General features: G+C 38.9%; 1 pseudogene; it reads left to right on the top strand.

Moving 5' to 3' along the window:
• The first annotated feature begins 7,346 nt into the window (after nt 1-7,346).
• Nucleotides 7,347-14,604, top strand: LOC120155621 (annotated as a pseudogene).
• The last annotated feature ends 10,084 nt before the right edge of the window (nt 14,605-24,688 follow it).

Raw genomic sequence — 24,688 nt, forward strand, 5'->3', positions numbered from 1 at the left:
AACAAATTTGAAAGTTTAGTAAGATTCTTAGTTTTAAGAATCTTGATGAAATATGGAAGATAAATATGATTTATATGGACATAAGTTGGTTTCAATAATGATAGTTGAGTTTAAAGGCATAATAGGGATTAAAATAGAAGAATTGAATGAAGAATTGATGAATTTCGGCTTGAAGTACAATTTCTGGACAAGGTGCATCGATGCACATTCATAAGTGCATCGATGCATTCCTTTAAAAGAAACATCGAATGCCTTTGATGCATCGATGCATAGATAATGCATCGATGCATCCTTTTAAAATAAAAACATCGAATGCATTTTATGCACCGATGCACAAGTAGTGCATCGATGCATACCTTCATTGAAAGAGGAAATTGGCTTTTCTCTTAGCCTAAGAAGTGACAGTTTAGAATATATCAATTGGAATATTGATATGAATCTGTGTATTGTTATGTAGAGATAGAAAGTGATCTGTTTCGGGATAATTGAGGAATTAGAATCGAATCAAAGCAAAGCTAAGGTGAGTGCAATTTATTTTGTACTTATTTTATTGAATTAATATTGGCTTGTGATGAGCCAGTGATGGAGTTACTATGGTAAGAAGTAACTTCTAAATTGTTATGTGATTACCATGTATGCATTAATACATAGAAATAGATGAATGCTATGTTATATGATTTATATGCTTAAGTGAAAATGCAACATATGATATATGTTAATTGACATGACATGCATGGGTACATGAAAGAAAGCTATGTGACTACATGTATATGTGAAAGAAGCTATAAGCTTATATGCACATGTGATATATGTGATATGATATGAGATATATGGTTACACATACATGTGGTATGTGACAGAAGAGAAAGAACAAGTGATACGAAATGTATAAATAAATGCCCATAGTATATGATACGAGAGCTATAGGTATAGTTGTCATGCCAAGAGTCGAGGGTTTAACTATGTTCTAAGGAACATATGGACAGTTTACCTAGGTTCTTCGGGACCTGTGGACAGTTACCGAGGATCTTTATGACCTCTGGATAGTTACCGGGGTCTGTGTGACCTCTGGATAGGTCCTTCGGGACATTTATACGAGCTGTGGTGACAGCATTAGTGCACAACCTCAATGTACTCACATACCTCTATTCTCAATAATATACATGAGCAATGAAATTGAAAGACAAATGAAAGTGAAAGTGATAAAAGAAGGTAAGTTGCATGTGTGCATGACCTGATTGTATATTGTTATCATACCATAGATTCACGCATATTGATATGTAGTGATTCAATGATATGAATGCACATACATGAATTATATGTGTTATATGATGAGTATATGGTAAGTGGAAAGGATTATTGATAGTGTTTGTATATGTATGTCTTTTATTTATATGAAATGATATATGGTTATATTATATGTTTTATATGCCTCACTAAGTCTATGACTTAGCGTGTAAGTGATTTACACGTAGGTACCAAGAACGAGAAGTGAAAGAATAGAAGTGGCAAAGACAGTATCACTACTAAAAGATCATATCAGAAGTATTTGACAAAGTATGTATTTGGTTATGTATAAAGTGTTGGCATGTAATAAGTCATTAAGTACGAGCACTCTGATCAAGTCTGTATTTTGTTTTAAATAAAATTTTAAATTTCCCGGGATTTTTCTTAAGAGTCAAGATTTGAAAAGTCAATGTGACACGTCGGACTCGTATCCGGGTCAGGTACGGGTTGGGGTGTTACATTTAATGGTATCAGAGCTACGGTTTAGCCGATTCTAGGCTAAAAACAAAGTCAAAAGTGTTTTAAAAAGTATACATGCCAACGAAATAGTGAAAACTTCTGATCTGATAGAAAGTAAGTATACTGTTTTGCTAATAGAATGATATGATTGTATTTTATTGGATGTCTGGACAAGACAACTCCCGAGACGTAGCGGGAAATGATAGATTAGCTGAAGGTAGTAATTCACCTGCCCTAGCCAGGCAAGGTGAAGGACAGACACTTTCTGGAGTGCCTGTGCAAGACCAAGACGTTTTCTTTAGAACGTTAGACGCGGTGTTGATGCGTTTCCAATCTCCTGCTCCTTCCACTCCGAGAAGGAATATAGCAAAAGATTTAAAAGGATTAGGAGCTCCTGAATTCAAAGGTGAAGTTGAGGAGAGTCCTGTTGAAGCGGACTTTTGGCTCAATGACGTAAAGATTATGCTAGATGGACTTCATTGTTCTGATATGGAAAAGTTAGACGGAGTAGTCTCCTTGCTTCGTGGACAAGCAAGAATATGGTGGACGAACGTTACTCTAAGAATGACAAGTGACCAAGTGACATGGTTCTTGTTTTTAGAAGAGTTCAAATACAAGTATATAGGAGACCAGTTCATCAAGCAAATGAAACAAGAATTCTTGAATCTGAAGCAATTGGATCACACTATATATGAATATGAGTGTGAATTCAATAAGTTGAGTAGTTTTGCGGCTGAGTTAGTTTCAACAGAAAAAGATGCATGCGAATGGTTTGTGGAGGGCTTACGCCCGAGATTAAAGGAGATGTTGATTGTGTTAAATCTGTCCTCGTTTCAAGAGGTAGTGAATCGTGCAAAAGCTCTTGAAAGAGCTCAGAATGAACGTTATGGGGATCAAAGAGTTCAATCTTTTAAAAGAACGGGGCCTTCATCGAGTTTAGTATCACCCAAAAGAAGTAGAGATTCTGGTTCTCGATCTCAAGCTCGGTCAGAGTCGATGACATCCTCCGCTAGAGGATCAAGTCAGATGAGAGATAGACAGACTCAATTGTAGAGTCTGGTGATAGAAGAGCACAATTGAGACATTGTCAGAATTGTGGAAGATATCATGGTGGGATATGTAGAATTAAATCTGGAGCTTGTTTCCGATGTGGGGAAATAGGACATTTCATGAGAGATTGTCCATTGAAGGACAGAGAGCTTGCACAATCAGAACGATCTGTTTGATGTCTCAAGAGGTAGGGGTAGAGGTAGAGAAAGAAATCAAACAGAATCTTCTACTCAACAGGAGATGCGCTCCACTGCTAGAATATATAATCTTAATGATAATGAAGACTGTGAGGACCCAGAATTATTAGCATGTATCTTTCGGTTGTATAGTAAATGCGTTATGATATTGGTTGATTTAGGCTAGCATAATTACATTTGAACAGTAAATTGATGAGAGAAGTACTAATTTTAGTTATAAGTTAATTGTAGTAGTTGTATTGATATAAACCCATTAAGGTATAATGTTCAGGTAAATATGATTTATGGTTACTTGAGTGGATTAAATAGCGTATGAGAACATGAGAAAATATATAGTTTAGTTATGCTATAAGGAAATCTTGATAATGAGGAATAAATAGAGAAAGATATGAGAATGATAGAGTTTAAAGAATCAAGTAGGATAAGTGTTATAAGTGGTGTTAGATTATTTATAGCATGAGTGAAAGAGATATGTATTGAGTAATTAAAGAGGACTGTATATAAGGATTGCTTCATATTGTTATAAAGTGAAAATTCGAGGACGAATTTTCTTAAGGAGGGGAGAATTGTAACATCCCAAACTAGGGGTTAGTGGCTAAATTGTAAAGTTTAAGAATTTGATGAATTAAGTAGAAGAATGGAATAATTCAATGATTTATTTGGAAATAATTCCTAAAAGTTGTTAGTAATTATTAAAGTAGATGAAGGGCAAAATGGTCATTGAATAAAGATAATATTAAATATTAATAAATGGATATTATAATATATGAGAGGTATGATTGAAGAGATAAGTTTTAGACTTATCTTCTTCATCTTCATCTTCTCTCAAACGTGAAGAGCCAGCTTGCAAAGGTGAGTTTCTTTTTAGTTGGTTATTGCTAAATTTGGTTGGGTTTTGATCATTAGATAATAACTAAGCTTAAGGAAAGCTTAGGTTATCTTAAGATTGAAAGATAAAGAAGTTATGAAAGATTAAAGAAAATGTGTTTTTAAAGGAAATTTTGGAAAAGAGTTAATAAGAGATTTTTAAGATGGAATTTGACTTGTCATCAAGAAGAATAAGAGATTTATGAAGTTAGAAAAGATTTATAACAAATTTGAAAGTTTAGTAAGATTCTTAGTTTTAAGAATCTTGATGAAATATGGAAGATAAATATGATTTATATGGACATAAGTTGGTTTCAATAATGATAGTTGAGTTTAAAGGCATAATAGGGGATTAAAATAGAAGAATTGAATGAAGAATTGATGAATTTCGGGCTTGAAGTACAATTTCTGGACAAGGTGCATCGATGCACATTCATAAGTGCATCGATGCATTCCTTTAAAAGAACATCGAATGCCTTTGATGCATCGATGCATAGATAATGCATCGATGCATCCTTTTAAAATAAACATCGAATGCATTTTATGCACCGATGCACAAGTGGTGCATCGATGCATACCTTCATTGAAAGAGGAAATTGGCTTTTCTCTTAGCCTAAGAAGTGACAGTTTAGAATATATCAATTGGAATATTGATATGAATCTGTGTATTGTTATGTAGAGATAGAAACTGATCTGTTTCGGGATAATTGAGGAATTAGAATCGAATCAAAGCAAAGCTAAGGTGAGTGCAATTTATTTTGTACTTATTTTATTGAATTAATATTGGCTTGTGATGAGCCAGTGAGGAGTTACTATGGTAAGAAGTAACTTCTAAATTGTTATGTGATTACCATGTATGCATTAATACATAGAAATAGATGATGCTATGTTATATGATTATATGCTTAAGTGAAAATGCAACATATGATATATGTTAATTGACATGACATGCATGGGTACATGAAAGAAAGCTATGTGACTACATGTATATGTGAAAGAAGCTATAAGCTTATATGCACATGTGATATATGTGATATGATATGATATATGGTTACACATACATGTGGTATGTGACAGAAGAGAAAGAACAAGTGATACGAAATGTATAAATAAATGCCCATAGTATATGATACGAGAGCTATAGGTATAGTTGGCATGCCAAGAGTCGAGGGTTTACGTATGTTCTAAGGAACATATGGACAGTTTACATAGGTTCTTCGGGACCTGTGGACAGTTACCGAGGATCTTTATGACCTCTGGATAGTTACCGGGGTCTGTGTGACCTCTGGATAGGTCCTTCGGGACATTTATACGAGCTGTGGTGACAGCATTAGTGCACAACCTCAATGTACTCACATACCTCTATTCTCAATAATATACATGGGCAATGAAATTGAAAGACAAATGAAAGTGAAAGTGATAAAAGAAGGTAAGTTGCATGTGTGCATGACCTGATTGTATATTGTTATCATACCATAGATTCACGCATATTGATATGTAGTGATTCAATGATATGAATGCACATACATGAATTATATGTGTTATATGATGAGTATATGGTAAGTGGAAAGGATTATTGATAGTGTTTGTATATGTATGTCTTTTATTTATATGAAATGATATATGGTTATATTATATGTTTTATATGCCTCACTAAGTCTATGACTTAGCGTGTAAGTGATTTACACGTAGGTACCAAGAACGAGAAGTGAAAGAATAGAAGTGGCAAAGACAGTATCACTACTAAAAGATCATATCAGAAGTATTTGACAAAGTATGTATTTGGTTATGTATAAAGTGTTGGCATGTAATAAGTCATTAAGTACGAGCACTCTGATCAAGTCTGTATTTTGTTTTAAATAAAGTTTTAAATTTCCCGGGATTTTTCTTAAGAGTCAAGATTTGAAAAGTCAATGTGACACGTCGGACTCGTATCCGGGTCGGGTACGGGTTGGGGGTGTTACACTTAGGCATCTGGCCTCGGCTATTACATCTTCATGGTTGTTATTTGTGAACTTTAACTCTATACTTTGTACAGATCATCAGATGGGAGGAGTTCCTTCCTCTCGTCATAACAGTGTTTTCCGTGATATTGTTTTTGATTTGGAACTCAAAGACATGGGATTCCAAGGCCCGAATTTTACTTGGAGTCGAGGAAACACCTTTGCTCGTCTAGGTCGCTTTCTTTGTAATACCCATTTGGGACGAGGCTTATCCTAAGGCTAGCATGCAACATTTGCTCCACATGCACTCACATCAGCATCCCTTGTTGCTTCATGTTGGCCCTCTCCCACGTCGTCATTCTCCCCCACATTCCGATATGTTTCTTACTGGCGCTTCCATGATGACTTTAAACACATGGTTTAAGATAATTGGATTACCTTAAGTAGCCTTTCGACTACCATAAATCTTTTCTCCAATGTTGCTTCCGACTAGAATCAATCCGTATTCAGGTTCATTGGCATAAATAAGATGATCACTATGGTCCGTTTAAAGGGAGTGCAAAAAGCTCTCTACATTCGTCATTCTCACTACCTTCTTGATCTGGAATAAAAACTCATCCGTCACTTTGACTTTCTTCTTGACCAAGATGAATGGTTATGGAAACATAAATCTTGCTCTGATTGGATTTGTTTAAGGGACCATAACACTGCTTATTTCCGCCGAAAGGCAACTCTCCTCAAGCACCATAATCGCAATACTACTCTAAAGCTCAATGATGGTGAATGGTGTCATGATGATGACACCCTCAAGAAGGAAGTTATTCAATTTTTCAAAAACTAATTTTCTCTTGACACGGAAGACCATGGCACTTATTCAACTAGGGGATGTTTTCTAGTCATTCCTGATGCTTTACTCACAAATCTGAACTCTTTATCTTCTAGTGAGGAGATCATCTCTTCCCTAAAAGACACAACACCCTTAAAAGCTCCTGAAATTGAAGGCTTACATGCAAGTTCTTCCAAAAAATTGGGAAATTACGGCTCTTCTCTTTGTACCTTCATTCTTAATGTTTTTTTATGGAGGGGACATTGATCCAACTTTGAATCGTACAACTATTGTACTTATCCTAAAGGTTTCTATTCTTGTTTCCTTTATAGAATTCAGGTCGATAAGCCTTTGCTCCGTTGCCTGTAAGCTCCTCACTAAAGTGGTCGTTAAAAGGCTTCAACACCTTATACCCTTGCTTTCTCTCCAAACCAGATGAGCTTTATCTCGGGCAGGAATATTACCAATAACATCATCATAAACCAAGAGGTTATTTGATAACTCCTTGAAAAGGTCATATTTTGGGACCTTTTCACTTAAGTTATTGAATGTCTAAGAGCCCATTTAGGACCATTTAGATGCATTTAGGAGCATATAGTTGCATGTGGTGGATTTTAGTTTTCTGTGGCATTTTATTTTTACAGCGGTACTGCTTTATGGGAAAGGTACTTGTCTGATGGTGTGCAGGTATTGAAAGCAAGGAAAAGAGGAAAGAAAATGCCGCGGCATAAGGAGACTGCCGAGCAGAATGAAAATGCTGAGTTTGATTGGCATTTCGAAAGCGAACAAAGTGAAAGAAGATATTTTTGCAGCCAGCTGTCTCTGACTCCTCGAGAGCTCTGCCCAAGAAATCTGCCTCGAAGATCCTGCCTGGAGGAACCGGCACTACAACCGCCGACTTTGATAATAACGCCGCCTGACCTTACAGGTTATGTCTGTCCTTGGGCGTCTGCAGTGGGATTGTGACGGGTCTAAGCCAGCAACCCAGGCTGGATCACAATCAGCTCTGCCCGACTCCCAAGTAAATCAACCATGGTTTTGGGGTTTCCTAGGATGGTTAACACCAAACCTTAGGATTTATTTTCCCCTATAAATAGAGGAGGAAGCCATATTGAAGAAGACTTTAGTTCCAACCACATTTGATCTTAAAAAGTTAGAGAGAGAAAGTCTCATCTTTCTCCGTCAATCCCACTTGCCATGGCATTTCTCCTTGACTAGCAGAAGGGAGTGGCGTTCTGAGCATCCGATAGGAGCTAGTCCGCTGGGAGCAGTCCTTGGTGGCCGAGGAAGGCATTTGGCAGTGCACGTCGAAGGCTTTTTCTCCTCCCCTTAGTCTTTGCTTTTATATTTTGTTGTTGGGTTGTAAGGAACGAATGAATCTTGCTTTGTGCTTGTTGATTTCGAGCCCCACCATGAACTAATCCTATTTGGTGGGAGTTCGCATGGTTATTTAAGTTGTTATTTTAATGAATGGTTATTGTTTCATGCTCTATTTTGTTTTGTTTATGATGCTTAAAGTCTTGAGGTTGTAGGAGCTACGAGAGTAGCCTTTCCTTAGGAGGGTTCATGAGGTTCGAGAGAATGCCTTGGTAATTTATCTTTAGTCTTCGAGAGAAGCTAGGGAGGAACTACATAAACAACGGGTTCTAGATAGTAACTAGGCCTAATCCACCTTAGAGATAAGAATAGGATTTCATTCGACTAAAAGGAGTTGTGTATAAACGATAGGTTAGATGTTAATGCTGCCGCAAAAAGGTATTGCCGAGACATATTCTATTAGCTGAGTCAATAGGATCACTGCTTGGCCTTACGCCAATCGGTTTTTCCAGGGTATCTTTAGTCTGTCGAGTCCCTTACTAGAGATAGCATGGGGCACATCAGTAGACTCTGTCGGGCAGGGTAAGCATAGAAGAAGCACCATTCAGAGAAATAAACTTAAGTTTTCCTTGTGTCTCCCATCACTCATTTCCATTGCTGCTTGTCTTGTGAGAAAGCTAAAGTCCTACATATATTAAATCTAGTATTTGTATTTTTATTTTGCCTTGACATTTCCATTTGTTTTCACGTATCACAATTTAATTTGCCACGACATATCCATCTGCTACCACACTATCACCACTCCATTTCCACTACGTCCATTCCATTTTGCCACTGCATTCTCATCTGTTTATACCATAACTAACTTTACTTAGGTGACAAAGTAAAGTGCCTTGACAAACCTATTTGATTTCCCTAATTACCTGTGGAGACGATACTCTACTTATCACTTTATTACTTGTTTGATTGTGTATACTTGCATACATATCCGCATCATATTTTAGTACTCACAAACAGCGGACAAGTTTTTGGCGCCGTTGCCGGGGAATTGCAACTGGAAGTTAAATTGATTTGTCATAGCATTTTTATATTACTTGTGTAAATTTTTCTCTTTTAGTTATCTTTACTTTATATTTTCTTTAATTTTTTAGATTTTTTTCGAGTTTATGACCAGAAGCAACCCTGAAGAGCCATTGGAACCTATTGATCCTGAAATTGAAAGGCTTTTTAGACAAAGAAGACGAGCACAACGTGTCAATATGTACCAACTCGGAAATCAGGGCATTGGCCATGAGGGTGATCAAAATGCCGAGGCAAATCCAAATGCTGGGAATGCAGCTAGGCCTCGGGCTATTCGTGATCATTTAAATCCAATCTTAGAGGATCTCAACCCTGGAATTGTGGCACCCGATATTCAGGCAGCCCATTTCGAGCTGAAACCTGTCATGTTCAACATGTTAAACTCTATAGAGCAGTTTGGGGGCATGCCAAATGAAGATGCCAGACAGCATATTCGTAACTTCTTGGAAGTGTGCGATTCTTTTCGCCAACAAGGGGTGCACGAAGATGTTCTGAAATTAAAGCTATTCCCATATTCCCTACGAGACAGAGCAAGGGCATGGTTGAGTGGAGTTCCAGCGGGTTATATGGAGTCGTGGATAGATCTGTACAAATATTTTTTGCTACGGTATAATCCTCCGAACATGAACACCCAACTTAGGAACGACATTGCTTCATTCCGTCAAGCTGATGATGAGTCAATGCATGAGTGCTGGGATAGATACAAAGCATTGCTTCGCAAGTGTTCAAACCATGGTTTTCAAGATTGGACACAAGTAGTGATGTTCTATAATGGAGTAAACGTACCCACGAGGATGATGCTAGATGCCTCGGCAAATGGGACGTTACTGGATAAATCACCAGCAGAGGCATTTGACATCTTGGATAGGATTGCTACCAATGATTATCAGTTTCCCTCAACTAAGCATGGGTTTGGGCGTAAGACACATGGAGCTCTCGAGCTAGATTCTAATTATGCCGTGTCAGCCCAACTTGCTGCCATTACCAACGTGCTAAAGAATTTACAAAGGCCAAGTGAGGTAAGGGAAGCGAAGGCAGCCTGTTCAGTTTGTTTATTATGCCAAGGCAAACACAATAAGAGTAATTGCCCAACCAATCAAGAATCCATCAACTTTGTTGGCAATTTTAATCGAGGCAATAACAACCCCTATTCAAACACCTATAATCCTGGATGGCGTCAGCATCCAAATTTTTCTTGGGGAAATCAAGGAAACAGCACTGCTCAACAGCCAGCTCGTCAGCAGAATTTTAATGATTCCCAGGGCTATCAATCGAATATGCCATGGCATAATCAAAACAAGGGAGGGCCATCTTCATCAAATACTAGTTCTTTGGAGGCCACAATGCAAGAATTCATTGCAACAACAAAAACAATGCTGCAAGACCACTCGGCCTCTATAAAAAATCAAGGAGCTCTACTTCAGAGCCATAGTTCATCGTTAAGGGCACTAGAGAGTCAAGTAGGTCAGATTGCCGCGGCATTACAAGAACGCAAACCCGGACATTTGCCAAGTGACAATGAAGTCACCAAACCTCATAGCAAAGAACAATACAATGTGCTAACTCTCCGAAGCGGTACACAAATTAATATAGAAGATAAGTCTGGGGGAAAACCGAAGGAAGATTCACCCCCCACAACCAGTCAAGCTGATAAAGAACTGCAGGAGGAAGCACCGAAGGAAGAAGATAAATCTGAGGGTTCATCAAGTAACAAAACTGAGGGGGCAAATAGAAATGCCACGTAACTTCTGTTCGCACCCCATCATTACAAGAAGCCAGACCCCCGCCTCTTTTTCCGTAAAGACTGAAGAAACATAACGAGGACATTCAGTTTAAAAAATTTGTTGACATTCTGGGTCAACTGCAGATCAATGTTCCTTTTCTTGAAGCAATGGAACAAATGCCCACATATGCTAAATTTCTAAAAGAAATCATCACCAAGAAGAGAAAGGTTGAGCAGTACGAAACAATTGCCACGGAAAAAGAATTTTGCTCTTCCTTAAGCAAGCTACAACCAAAAAGACGTGATCCGGGCAGCTTTATCATTACGTGTTCGATTGGAAACAAATTTGTTGGAAAAGCACTGTGTGACCTTGGCTCAAGTGTAAACTTGATGCCTAAGTTGATTTTTGTAAAACTGGGGATAGGAAATGCGAGACCTACTTCGGTCATCTTGCAACTTGCCGATTGTTCACATGTGCGTCCAGAAGGGCGAATTGAAGATGTCATCGTGCGGGTTGACAAGTTCGTTTTCCCTGTCGATTTTCTGATCCTTGACTGTGAGGTCGACGCCACAGCGCCCATTATACCCTTCCTAGTCACAGGTCGTATTCTCATCGATTGCGAGAATGGCGAGCTAACCATGCGAGTGGCCGATCAACAGATCACTGTTAATGTTTTCCGATCTTTCAAACACATGGATGATTATGAAGAATGTCAGAGCATTTTTGAGGTAGACACGGAAATTACAAAAGAAGCAGATCAATTTTGCCACGATAATTTCATTCAGCTAGATATTGATGAGAGGCTCCTTGAAGAGCCGAATGACTTTTCATCTGAGGAACAGCATGCTAGCTTCCTTAAAGCTAGCCCAGGTACGCGCTTTAAACCTTTGAAATTCGAAGATTTTGTTCCTCCTAAGCCCTCATTACAGCATGCACCTACCCTTGAACTTAAAAATTTGCCACAACATCTTAAATATGCTTATCTGGGTAGCAATGACACTTTGCCTGTGATTATTTCCTCTGCCCTTACTCCTAACCAAGAATCTAGTTTGCTAAGTGTTTTGTCACAGCATAAGAAAGTGTTAGGGTAGACGATGGCAGATCTCAAGGGAATAAGTCCAACAATCTGCATGCACAAAATTTTGCTGGAAGAATGCCACGGCAAGTCCGTAGAGACACAACGAAGATTAAACCCAATCATGAAGCACGTTGTGATAAAAGAGGTTCTCAAATGGCTCGATGCTGGAGTGATATACCCTATTTTGGATAGTTCGTGGGTCAGTCTCGTCCAATGCGTGCCTAAAAAGGGAGGCATGACCGTGGTAACGAGCAAAGGAAATGAATTAATACCTACTCGCACTGTCACTGGATGGCGCATCTGCATGGACTACCGCAGGCTTAACAAGGCCACCAAGAAGGATCATTTTCCTTTGCCATTCATCGATCAAATGTTGGATCGACTTGCGGGCAAGACATACTATTGTTTCTTGGATGGTTATTTAGGGTATAATCAGATTGCCATAGCACCAGAGGACCAAGAGAAGACGACATTCACGTGCCCGTATGGCACATACGCTTTTCGAAGAATGCCTTTTGGACTCTGTAATGCCCCGACAACTTTTCAGCGTTGCATGCAAGCCATCTTTTCTGACATGGTGGAGGATTTTTTGGAAATTTTTATGGACGATTTTTCTGTTTCCGGAGACGATTTTTAAAAATGCCTCGGCAATTTGGCAAAGGTACTGAAGCGATGCGAGGAGGCTGATCTCGTACTAAACTGGGAAAAATGCCACTTCATGGTGATTGAAGGCATTGTTCTAGGACATAAAATTTCTGCAAAGGGCATCGAGGTCGACAAGGCTAAGATCGAGGTGATCGAGAAGCTTCCCCCACCAAATTCTATCAAGGGCATTCAGAGTTTCCTTGGCCACGTTGGTTTTTACAGACGAATCATCAAGGATTTCTCCACACTATCCAAGCCTTTGTGCACCTTGCTTCAACAGAACCAACCCTTTGTGTTCGATCAGAAATGCCATGGCGCATTCAAAGAGCTGAAGCAGAAACTTATCTCTACACCAATTGTAGTTCCCCCAGATTGGACGTCCCCATTTGAATTAATGTGTGATGCAAGTGATTTTGCCATGGGAGCTGTGCTTGGGCAGCGTAAAGGTAAAATCTTTCATGTCATATATTATGCTAGTCGTACCTTAAATGATGCACAATTAAATTACACAACCACTGAGAAAGAATTACTTGCCGTGGTATTTGCATTTGACAAATTTAGGCCATACTTGATAGGCACCAAGGTTATAGTTCACACTGATCATTCAGCTATAAAATATTTAGTGAACAAGAAAGATGCCAAGCCTAGACTGATCAGGTGGATATTACTTCTGCAAGAATTCGACTTAGAGGTAATTGATAGGAAAGGTACTGAAAATCAGGTTGCAGACCACTTATCTAGGCTAGAAAATATTTCAGAATGCCATGACATTTTTGATATTAAAGAAGAATTCCCTGACGAGAAAATTTTATATGCCACGGCAATTCCATGGTACGCTGACCTGGTTAACTTTCTTGTTATTGGTGTTTTTCCTTATGAACTGAACAACCAGGGCAAAAAGAGGTTTCTTTATGATGCCAAGTTCTACTTTTGGGACGAGCCGTACTTATTCAAGCAATATGTTGATCAAATGATTCGACGGTGTGTCCCCGAAGAAGAACAAAGAGATATCTTACACCATTGCCACATATCAACTTGTGGAGGGCATTTTGGAGGTTCGAGGATTGCTGCAAAGGTCCTCCAGTCAGGTTTTTATTGGCCATCATTATTTAAAGATGCCCACGCATTTTGCAAGGCATACAACAGATGCCAGCGCACTGGAAATATTTCCAGACGACACGAAATGCCGCTGCAAAATATTCTGGAGATTGAGCTCTTTGATGTTTGGGGCATCGATTTCATGGGACCATTCCCATCTTCCTTTGGAGATTTATACATCTTGCTAGCGGTGGATTACGTTTCAAAGTGGGTTGAAGAAATTGCTACGCCGAGAAACGACTCAAAGACTGTGCTCAAGTTCCTTCATAAGAATATCTTCACTCGTTTTGGAGTCTCAAGAGCTATTATCAGCGATGAGGGCACTCACTTTGACAACAAGTTGATTGCCAAGGCATTACAGAAATATGGAGTGCGACATAAGATTGCCACGGCATATCATCCGCAGACGAATGGACAGGCTGAAATCTCCAATCGAGAAGTTAAGCAAATCCTAGAGAATGTGGTTAACCCCCGAAGGAAAGACTGGTCCCCAAAGCTTGACGAAGCATTATGGGCATATAGGACAGCATTCAAAACACCTTTAGGAATGTCGCCCTTTAAGATGGTATATGGAAAAGCCTGCCACCTCCCTGTTGAACTAGAGCACAAGGCGTACTGGGCAATCAAAAAGTTAAACTTTGACGAGCAAATTACTGGGAAGAAACGATTACTTGATCTAAATGAAATAGAAGAGTTTCGAGTGCAAGCATATGAAAATGCCAAGCTCTACAAGGAAAAAACCAAAAATTGGCACGACAGAATGCTTTTTCCACGGCAATTTCATATGGGTCAGAAAGTACTGTTGTTCAATTCTAGGCTCAAGCTCTTCCCAGGCAAATTAAAGTCACGCTGGTCTGGACCATTTGAAGTTCACCATGTTTACCCTTATGGTGTTGTTGATATCAAGAACCTGGACGGTGGATCCATCTTTAAAGTCAATGGCCAGCGCCTAAAGGCTTATCAAGGAGTCCCACCTGCACGTGACAAGTCGGCGTTGCTCTTGCAAGACGTTGACACTGGTCCGGCATCTTAAGGATGCCGTGGCATTTTTAACTTACATCTGTACATAAATTATTTTTGTTTTGCCTTTATTTTAATATTTCTCATTATTCAGTAATTATTTTCATTTCACATTTTTGCCAGGGAATCCCACGCACTAAGCACGTGAGGCGTGTTGACGAAGTTGAGAACACTTTGGGCGGCAAAATGAAAAGGAAAAAGGAGGGAAATTTTATTTTAACTTTTGACTTGGGAATGAATTTTTTTCATTTTGTTTTCTTTCCCCCCTACCCCACCGCTTATCTATTTCCCCCCCAAAATATTTCCATTTAACTAGCCTACCCCACTTACTTTTCACTTTTCACTTTCTAGTTTCCTCTTCTCCTTTCCAACTGCCGTCGACCACCATAACAACCGCCTCAAAAAGCTCCCTTCCTTCATTTATTTTTACAGTCTCACGATGGTGCGCTCACGACCAGCCCCACCACCCTCACCACCACGCTTTGTCAACGAGGCTGCCAATGAACGCTATCAAACCATAAAGAACCGGCGAGTCTTTTTTGAGTTGGGCTTTGTCTTCTCCGAAGAGGAGAACGCCGATTTGGGCAGCGAAGTGCTGGACGTGGTCATTAAGCATAAGTGGCAGAAGTTTGCCAAACATCCTGCCCCTGTCAACGCCACAATAGTGAAGGAGTTTTATTCTAACATTACCGAGCCAAATCAGCATACCGTGATGGTTCGTGGCATTTCTATTCGTTTTACTCCTATCGCTATTAATCGTTATTTTAAACTGCAGGTTGTTGATGACCACCATGCGAGCTTTGCCCAAGAGACCGACCATGAAACTTACCAAGACATCCTGGAAGACTTGTGTCTTCTCGGTACTCAGTGGAACGGTCAGCAATTGAAACGAAAGACCGTGGATAGGGATCGACTGCTCCCCCATGTCAAACTGTGGAACCATTTCATGAAGCACAAGCTTCAGCCAACCTCCCACAATACAACTGTATCATGCCAGCAGATGATTTTGCTGCACTCTATCATCACCGGACGAACCATCGATATAGGGAAGAATATCGTGGAACAGGCTCATCTATGCCTAAAGCGACAGGCAAGTGCCTTGGTATTCCCAAATCTCATCACTGTTTTATGCCGAAAAAAGAAGGTTCGAGAAGAAATGTTTGATGAGATTTTGCCGGGCATTGCTAGACTCAACAAAGCGAAAATACCTATGTTGCTGGGCTACAAGGAAGCCAAAGGAAAGGAACACGATGCAACCACATCTCGCGTTGCATCATCACCACATGTCAGGGCATCCTCAAACGCCCTAGAGCAAGCCGTCCAGCGTACTCACCAGCATGTTGGGCAGCTATCCGACAAACTAATGGTCTATTTTGCTTATGCCAAACGACGTGATGCCTTTCTCACCAGCGCCCTGATGGAGTTCCTCCCGCACACTAACTTTACCATTCCCCTTTTCCTAATGAGCTTGTTCCACCGTATGGAGATGCCGAGGCATCTGCAGAAGTACCTCCACCCGCCCCAGCTGCTGCTCAACACTCATCGAGTAAAGACAGTCCCCAGCGAGCTGAAGCAGCGGAGCCAGTGGACCCTAATCCGATCCACGAAGTTTCGCCTGATGTAGACAGAGAAGCCAACCTCCAACTTGCTAATTTTCTGGAGCCTGCCCAATTTGTTGAACCGTTCGCAGAAGAACATCCAGCAATGCCACCACCTGCTGTACCGATGGAAGCAGACAACCCCAAAGTATCACAATCTACTGAGTCGACCGAGGAGTCACAATCGGAGATACCACGGCAAGCTCCTTTGAGTAGGAGCAGACGTCGCCTACGAAAGGCATCTCAACATCAGGAGCCCCCGCTCCCAACTGTTCAAGAAGGCCCTAGCACTCCTCCAGTTGCACCAGCTTCTGACTCTGAGCATTCCAGCCATGCTAAGCTCCGCAAGCGCACTCGCCGTGCGACTGCTGCACCACCACCATGAAGCCAAGGTACCTTGCATTGCATTGCATTTATAGCATGTAGTTTTCATTTTTCTTAGATTTAGTAAGCATTGGGGATAATGTTTCTCTCAAGTTTGGGGGAAGTAGGGTTCTCGCATCATTGTATGATAGTATTAGTAAAATGAATATGCCATGACATTAGTAAATATAGAATTAGTTTTCTGGAATTAATTGAGGATGTCCGATGATGAAGAATTCTTGATGGCTAGGATAGAATGTACATGACTGGTTGAGGATGATAAAACCAACTCTAGGACTTGCTTCTTTGAAACCCTTGAACACGAGTGTATGTTTTCCATGCTTGAGAAACTTAGAAATTTTTTATAAGAGAATTCTTAAATATCGTGGCATAAAACTGTGAATAATGAAAACCCCACATAAAAAAAAAGAAATAGAAGTTATAAATAAATGCCTTGGCATATCTGTAGAGGAACACTCCGCTATGTCTTGGCATATGAGTGAATGAAAGTAGTCACAGAATGACTCTACCTGACTAGCTCGGGGGTGAAATGTATGCTCCCTTTCATCTAGAGTGTGGGATGGTAGAGTGATGGGCTGACTCTCCTCGTAGCAGAAGTAATAAAAGAAAACAAAGGGGAGTAGTAATTTGAAAATGTCATGGTAAATTGAGAAAGCTTGAGTAGAAAATTTTTAGGTTTGTTAAGCATGGACTGGATACAAACACGCACACACCCACATAAAGAATCTTTCCCTAGGGGACGGTACTTGATTTCTCAAACTAGTCTAGCATGTTGAAGCCAAATGCTGAGGGCTGAAATTTTATCCCATATAACTATTATGCTTTTGAACTTGTCATGGTATTTTTGTTTTGCTTATCACTATCCATTGCTTGAGGACAAGCAATAGCTTAAGTTTGGGGGTGTGATAACTTCTTGAAAAGGTCATATTTTGGGACCTTTCACTTAAGTTATTGAATGTCTAAGAGCCCATTTAGGACCATTTAGATGCATTTATGAGCATATAGTTGTATGTGGTGGATTTCAGTTTGCCGTGGCATTTTATTTTTACAGCGGTACTGCTTTATGGGAAAGGTACTTGTCTGATGGTGTGCAGGTATTGAAAGCAAGGAAAAGAGAAAAGAAAATGTCGTGGCATAAGGAGACTGCCGAGCAGAATGAAAATGCCGAGTTTGATTGGCATTTCGAAAGCGAACAAAGTGAAAGAAGATATTTTTGCAGCCAGCTGTCTCTGACTCCTCGAGAGCTCTGCCCAAGAAATCTGCCTCGAAGATCCTGCCTGGAGGAACCGGCACTGCAACCACCGACTTTGATAATAACGCCGCCTTACCTTGCAGGTTCTGTCTGTCCTTGGGCGTCTGCAGTGGGATTGTACGGGTCTAAGCAGCAACCCAGGCTGGATCACAACCAGCTCTGCCCGACTCTCAAGCAAATTAACCATGGTTTTGGGGTTTCCTAGGATGGTTAACACCAAACCTTAGGATTCTTTTCCCCTATAAATAGAGGAGGAAGCTATATTAAAGAAGACTTTAGTTCCAGCCACATTTGATCTTAAAAAGTTAGAGAGAGAAAGTCCCATCTTTCTCTATCAATCCCACTTGCCGTGGCATTTCTCCTTGACTAGCAGAAGGGAGTGGCGTTCTGAGCATCCGAGAGGAGCTAGTCCGCTGGGAGCAGTACTTAGTGGCCGAGGAAGGCATTTGGCAGTGTACGTCGAAGGCTTTCTCTCCTCCCCTTAGTCCTTGCTTTTATATTTTGTTGTTGGGTTGTAAGGAACGAATGAATCTTGCTTTGTGCTTGTTGATTTCGAGCCCCACCATGAACTAATCCTATTTGGTGGGAGTTCGCATGGTTATTTAAGTTGTTATTTTAATGAATGGTTGTTGTTTCATGCTCTATTCTTTTTTGTTTATGATGCTTAAAGTCTTGAGGTTGTAGGAGCTACGAGAGTAGCCTTTCCTTAGGAGGGTTCATGAGGTTCGAGAGAATGCCTTGGCAATTTATCTTTAGTATTCGAGAGAAGCTAGGGAGGAACTACATAAACAACGGGTTCTAGATAGTAACTAGGCCTAATCCACCTTAGAGATAAGAATAGGATTTCATTCGACTAAAAGGAGTTGTGTATAAATGATAGGTTAGATGTTAATGCTGCCGCAAAAAGGTATTGCCGAGACATATTCTATTAGCTGAGTCAATAGGATCACTGCTTGGGCTTACGCCAATCGGTTTTGCCAGGGCATCTTTAGTCTGTCGAGTCCCTTACTAGAGATAGCATAGGGCACATCAGTAGACTCTGTCGGGCAGGGTAAGCATAGAAGAAGCACCATTCAGAGAAATAAACTTAACTTTTCCTTTTGTCTCCCATCACTCATTTCCATTGCTGCTTGTCTTGTGAGAAAGCTAAAGTCCTACATATATTAAATCTAGTATTTGCATTTTTATTTTGCCTTGACATTTCCATTTGTTTTCACGTATCACAATTTAATTTGCCACGACATATCCATCTGCTACCACACTATCACCACTCCATTTCCACTACGTCCATTCCATTTTGCCACTGCATTCTCATCTGTATATACCATAACTAACTTTACTTAGGTGACAAAGTAAAGTGCCTTGACAAACCTATTTGATTTCCCCAATTCCCTGTGGAGACGATACTCTACTTATCACTTTATTACTTGTTTGATTGTGTATACTTGCACACATATCCGCATCATATTTTAGTACTCACAAACAACGGACATTATTCAAACTATGCGGGTTAATAAATCCAGGCTTGGATGGATGGCGATCAAGGTAGACTTAGAAAAATCCTTTGATCAAATCTGATGGGACTTCATTCAATACACTCTATGATGCGAGCCTTCCTCCCACGCTTATCAACATTATCATGAATTGCATCACTAGCTCCTCGTTTCAACTTCGATGGAATGGGAGCCATTCTGAGCCTTTTACTCCAGAGCGAGGGATTCGTCAAGGTGGCCCACTTTCTCCTTAGATTTTTATCCTCTCTAAGGAACTCCTTGGCCATTCCATCGCCAAGGCAATAGCTGATGGTACCTGGACCCCTTTTCGCTTCAAAAAGCACATCATCCTCTATCCTACCTATTTTTATCGATGACCTCATATTATACATTCATTCAATATGGCAAATGCTAATAAAGTCAAATCCATCCTCTTAGCTTTTGGAGCCTATTCAGAACATCGAGTAAACAAAAAAATCAGCTTTAATTCTCACCAAATACCCATACATATCTGCGTAATGAAATAGGAAACTTCTTGGGTTTCAAAGTAGACGATGCCCTTGGGAAGTATCTTAGGGTCCCAATAATTCACCAATGGATTAGATGTATGGACTGTTATTTCATCCTGAATAAGATACGTGCAAGGCTCTCTGGCTGGGCCACCCGCACTCTTTACCTTGTTGGTCGAGTTACCCTAGGGAAATCGGTTTTGGAAGCCATTCCAATTTACTTCATGCAAACAGTGATGCTCCCTAAAAAAGTTTGCAATGACAATGAGAAGGTCATTCGAAACTTTATTTGGGGCTCCTCTCCTTCGTCCCCAAAGGTTTCCCTTTTCAACTATAAACATTTTGTCAGTCATATGACCGTGGTGGCATCAGGCTTTGACGAACCCATGAATATAATAAGGCTTTCCTTATGAAGATCGACTTCCATCTTTTAACCGCGACACAATCTTTATGGGTTCAACTTCTTCAGAAAAAGTACAAAATTGTTAATATGCTACCCCATACTATCAATTGAGCCTCATGTTCCTTCTTTTGGCATTCTATTTCGAACATTTAGAATGATCTTCGTCCTAACATAGCATGGTCAATCAGTGATGGTTATTCCATCTTTGTGTGGGATAATGTATGGGTTCCCTCTATTGGTCCCCTTTGAAGTCTTGCCTCTAATCCCCTTGCTCCTTTTCACTATCCTCACTTCAAGGATTTGATGTCTTCAATGGTACCTGAAATATGTCTTTACTCTCTGGACTTTTTCCTGGTAACATTGTTTCCCACATTGCCGGCATCTAATGTCCAGATGCTAATGATAGTTCAGATTACTACAAATGGCGATGGGGTGATAGCTTCTCCATCACAAATGCTTATGATTGCCTTATGCAAGATAATTGGGATCAACACTCCAATCATTGGAAAATTATCTGGTACCTTTTGGTTCAGCAATGCATTCACTTCTTCCTCTGGCTTACTTATAAGGATAATCTCATGACTAGCTCCGAACGCTATCATCGTACGTTCTCAAGCACAACCTCCTGCTCTCTTTATGATGACATCAACGAATCAGCCCTTCACACATTGCATGATTGCTCCTTCATTTGAGATGTTTAGAATCTCGTCTCTATAGGTTCCACTCCTCCTAATTTCTTCACCATGGCTAGATCTGATTGGATCATGGAAAATCCCATAATGAGAGAATCTTTGGCAATTCTCATCATTCCCCCTTAGACGTGGTTCACCATAGCCTCTCATGGGTTAAGCTCTTCGAGAATGCCACTCTTGACCAGCCCATGCATTACACTGTTCCTCGGTCCCCTGTTCATATTCAATGGTCGCCCCTCATCCAATAAGGGCCGCCCTTAATGTGGATGGTTCTATTTTCCTAACGACCGGGCACGCCACGGTTGGAGGCCTCCTCCGAGATGACTCTAGTTTGTGGATTCACGACTTGAGTAGAAGAATTGGTGTTTCGGATGCTTTCCAAATCGAACTCTGGGCCATTCATGATGGCCTTCTTGCTGCTTGGCGCCTCGATTTGACTCAGGTTCAAATACAATCAGACTGCTCCAAGGCAATCTTGGCTATTACCTCTCCTAACAGCCACCTCAGTGCTAACCCTCTTATCCAAGCCATTTGCAAGCTCCAACGACGGGAGTGGCTTCTTGATTTTACTTGGATCCCAAGTGAAGAAACCTTTTCAATAAAAAGAAGTTGGATATTTAATCTTGTCTTTATTAAATCAAACCAACTATTAACCATCACTAGATCATTGACTTCAAAATTTTCAAACACTCAAATAATTAATTTATAAAATCCAAATAGTATAACCAACCATGCAATACAGAACTAAAATAAACATAAAATCAACTAAAATCATGATGATATGAGTGTGTATTTACACACTAAAATTAGTACATGGGATGAAAGAGATAAAATCACCTTTAATGAGTTTTTACCTGTTTTAGTACCGTGTAGGCTGCAATTTTCATGTTTCCGCGTAGAGCTTGCATTTCCTTTGAAATTGGTAAATTAGAGTCCAAAACTGAATTTTGTATCTCAAGTTATGATTAAAGTACTGAAGCATTACGAGAAAAACTACAATATGGACTTAAATTGTAAATTTAAGCACTTTAGAGTAGTATTGGTCTTCTTCCACCTTCTTGAATTAACTTTGGGTATACTTCATCTTCATGACAAATAATCATCATGTCCAGTGGCGACGGAGTCACGTTTTTGTGAGGGTGGCTATACGTTCCACCATTTACCCCTTAATTTATATCGTTGTAATTGTTAATATATCAATCATTTATAAAGTTGTTTCGATTAGATTCTTAGATAGAGTTTTAACATTATTGCTCATTTTGTGTTGGAATGTCATGCTATAATACATTATTTTTCCAATATTTTCAATTATCAAAAAATTCTTTTCTCTTTTTGTTCTCTCAAAGTTTCGTCCATTCTCTCAAAGTTTTATTATTTCTGAGTCACAACAACACAACTTGTTAATTCCATTGTGTTAATTCTTGTTTTATTTGTTTTGTCAGTGTTAACGGCTCATTCTGAAGTTTCATGTTTCCAACATGAATTAATCATAATTTAACATGAGTATTTAAAAAAAAATATTAGGTACCTAATTGCACCAAGCAAAAAACTTAAGTATCTAATGCATCAAAAAGAAGAAGTCAAATGCCTAATTGTATAGAAAAAGTTAGATAGAAAATGTAGCATTAAAAGAAAAGTTAAGATAAGAATAATTCTTAGTTAGAAAAGTAAAGATGGGTATCGTCGGAGGTGCAAGGCAACATTTTGTAGTTTCATTGGGTAGAGCCCAACGGGGTGTCATAAAAATAGATCATAAGCAGGTGATTGTTGTGTTTAATAAATGACACATAGTTATTAAGATGTTTTAAAGATAGAAAGAGAACCACCCAAGTTGTTGGTGGTTGAAGGGTTCAAGAACGAACTTTTCGGAAGAGTGCCACAAATTTCCAAACTATTGTTTCCTAATAATTGCTCTCTAATATTTCACTCTTGCATATAAAACCTGTCTAATTTGCACCCTCGTCCTCACCAAAGTTATGAACCAAAAACACACATATTCTGCAATGAATATAATATAATATTTGTTCGAGATTCTTTTGTTCTATTGATATTGCAAACACAATTACTATGGTAATTGAATGAGCTTATATATATATATATAGAAAGGTTTGGTTGTTTTCTTTTGGTAATTGGATGAGTTTATGGAAGGATCGGGATGAAATTATAAATTTTGAAGAGTGCTGGAATTGAAAAAATAGAAAATAAAATAAAACAATTAATTTTTAAGTAGGCTGAAACTATGATTTTATTGTTTAGTAAAAGAGTTAAAAAGACTGAAATAATATCATTAGTAGATGTGAGGGACTAAAAGACAAATTTTACCATTTAATCAAAGGGAAAATGCCACTTCCTACCCTTGTCTTTGCCCTTGGTATAAAGTTTCAGTTAAATTATATATGAAAACAATTGTTTAGTATTTACTAAAGATAATTTGATTAGTTTTAATCTATAAAATGTGGACGTGGATAGGGGTGTTCATAAAACCCGAAACCGTTAACCGTAACTGCTATATTTAACAGGTTAATTAACCGAACTGTTAATACTAAAGTGGGTTAATCGAACCGCTAAAAATAATGGTTAACGGTTAAGGTTACGGTTACGAATTTTGATAAACGATTAACCTTTAATAAATTAAATTTATAATTATATTTTTAATTTATTATATTTTTAAATAAATAACTTAATATAAGTTTCTATTATTTAAAATTTATATATATTTAATAAAATTTGTATACAAATAACTTAATATATATTTTTTATTTCTTTGGAAATATAGAAGCATACTTACATCAATATAATTATATGTTTATTGGTAGGTACTAAGATAATGGGAGATGTGCATACTTAAATCGGTAAGTATGTGTTAAGTGCTACATATTTTTATTTTATTTACTTACACCGTTGTAAGTAGGGATGAGCATGAGACCCGAACCCGACGGGTTCCAACCCAACCCGATCGGGTCGGGCTTTTTTAAAAAAAAATTGGGTTCGGGTCGGGTCTTGTCGGGTTCGGGTTTAAGGTGAAAATTACCTAACCTGGAAAAAATATAATTTTACCTTATATATTTAGGAATATTATAATAATATCCCTCAATATATTTTTTTTCCCAATTAAATCATTTTTTTATTGAATAAAAATAATTTTTATTATTATTTCGGGTCGGTTCGATTCGGATTTTATTTCAAAAGTCGGGTCGGATGGAGGGTATATTATGCGTGTCGGGTTAGATTTCGGGTGGAGGAGTAACTGTTATTGGGTCGGGTTAGTGGACCAAAAATCCGATCCAACCCGACCCATGGCATTCCCTAGTTGTAAGTATATGTTAAGTGCTACACTTTTTTATTTTATTCACTTACATTGGTGTAGTACGTGTTAAGTGCTACACTTTTTGTTTTATTCACTTACACCAGTGAGTATGTGTTAATTGCTACATTTGTTTATTTTATTCATTTACACGGTATAAGTATGTGTTAAGTGCTACATTTTTTGTAGTATGAATTATGGAAAAAAAATTAAAAAATAATTGTAATAGGTTACCCTGTAACCGAACCAAATAACAATTAACTATTAGCGGTTAATCGTTTCTTAATGGTTAGGATACTGTTAAAAAATCTCATTACTTTTATAATGATTAACCAACCATTTAGGCTAAATAGTACAGTTAACCGTCCATGAATAGACCTAGATGTGGAGCAAGATGGGACATTTTTATTATTCAAATTGTGGGTATGAAGCGGTTATGAATAATGACAAAGTCCACCCCCA

This window comes from Hibiscus syriacus, unplaced genomic scaffold, assembly GCF_006381635.1.
Source record: "Hibiscus syriacus cultivar Baekdansim isolate YM2019G1 unplaced genomic scaffold, ASM638163v2 tig00111199_pilon, whole genome shotgun sequence".
Taxonomy (NCBI): domain Eukaryota; kingdom Viridiplantae; phylum Streptophyta; class Magnoliopsida; order Malvales; family Malvaceae; genus Hibiscus; species Hibiscus syriacus.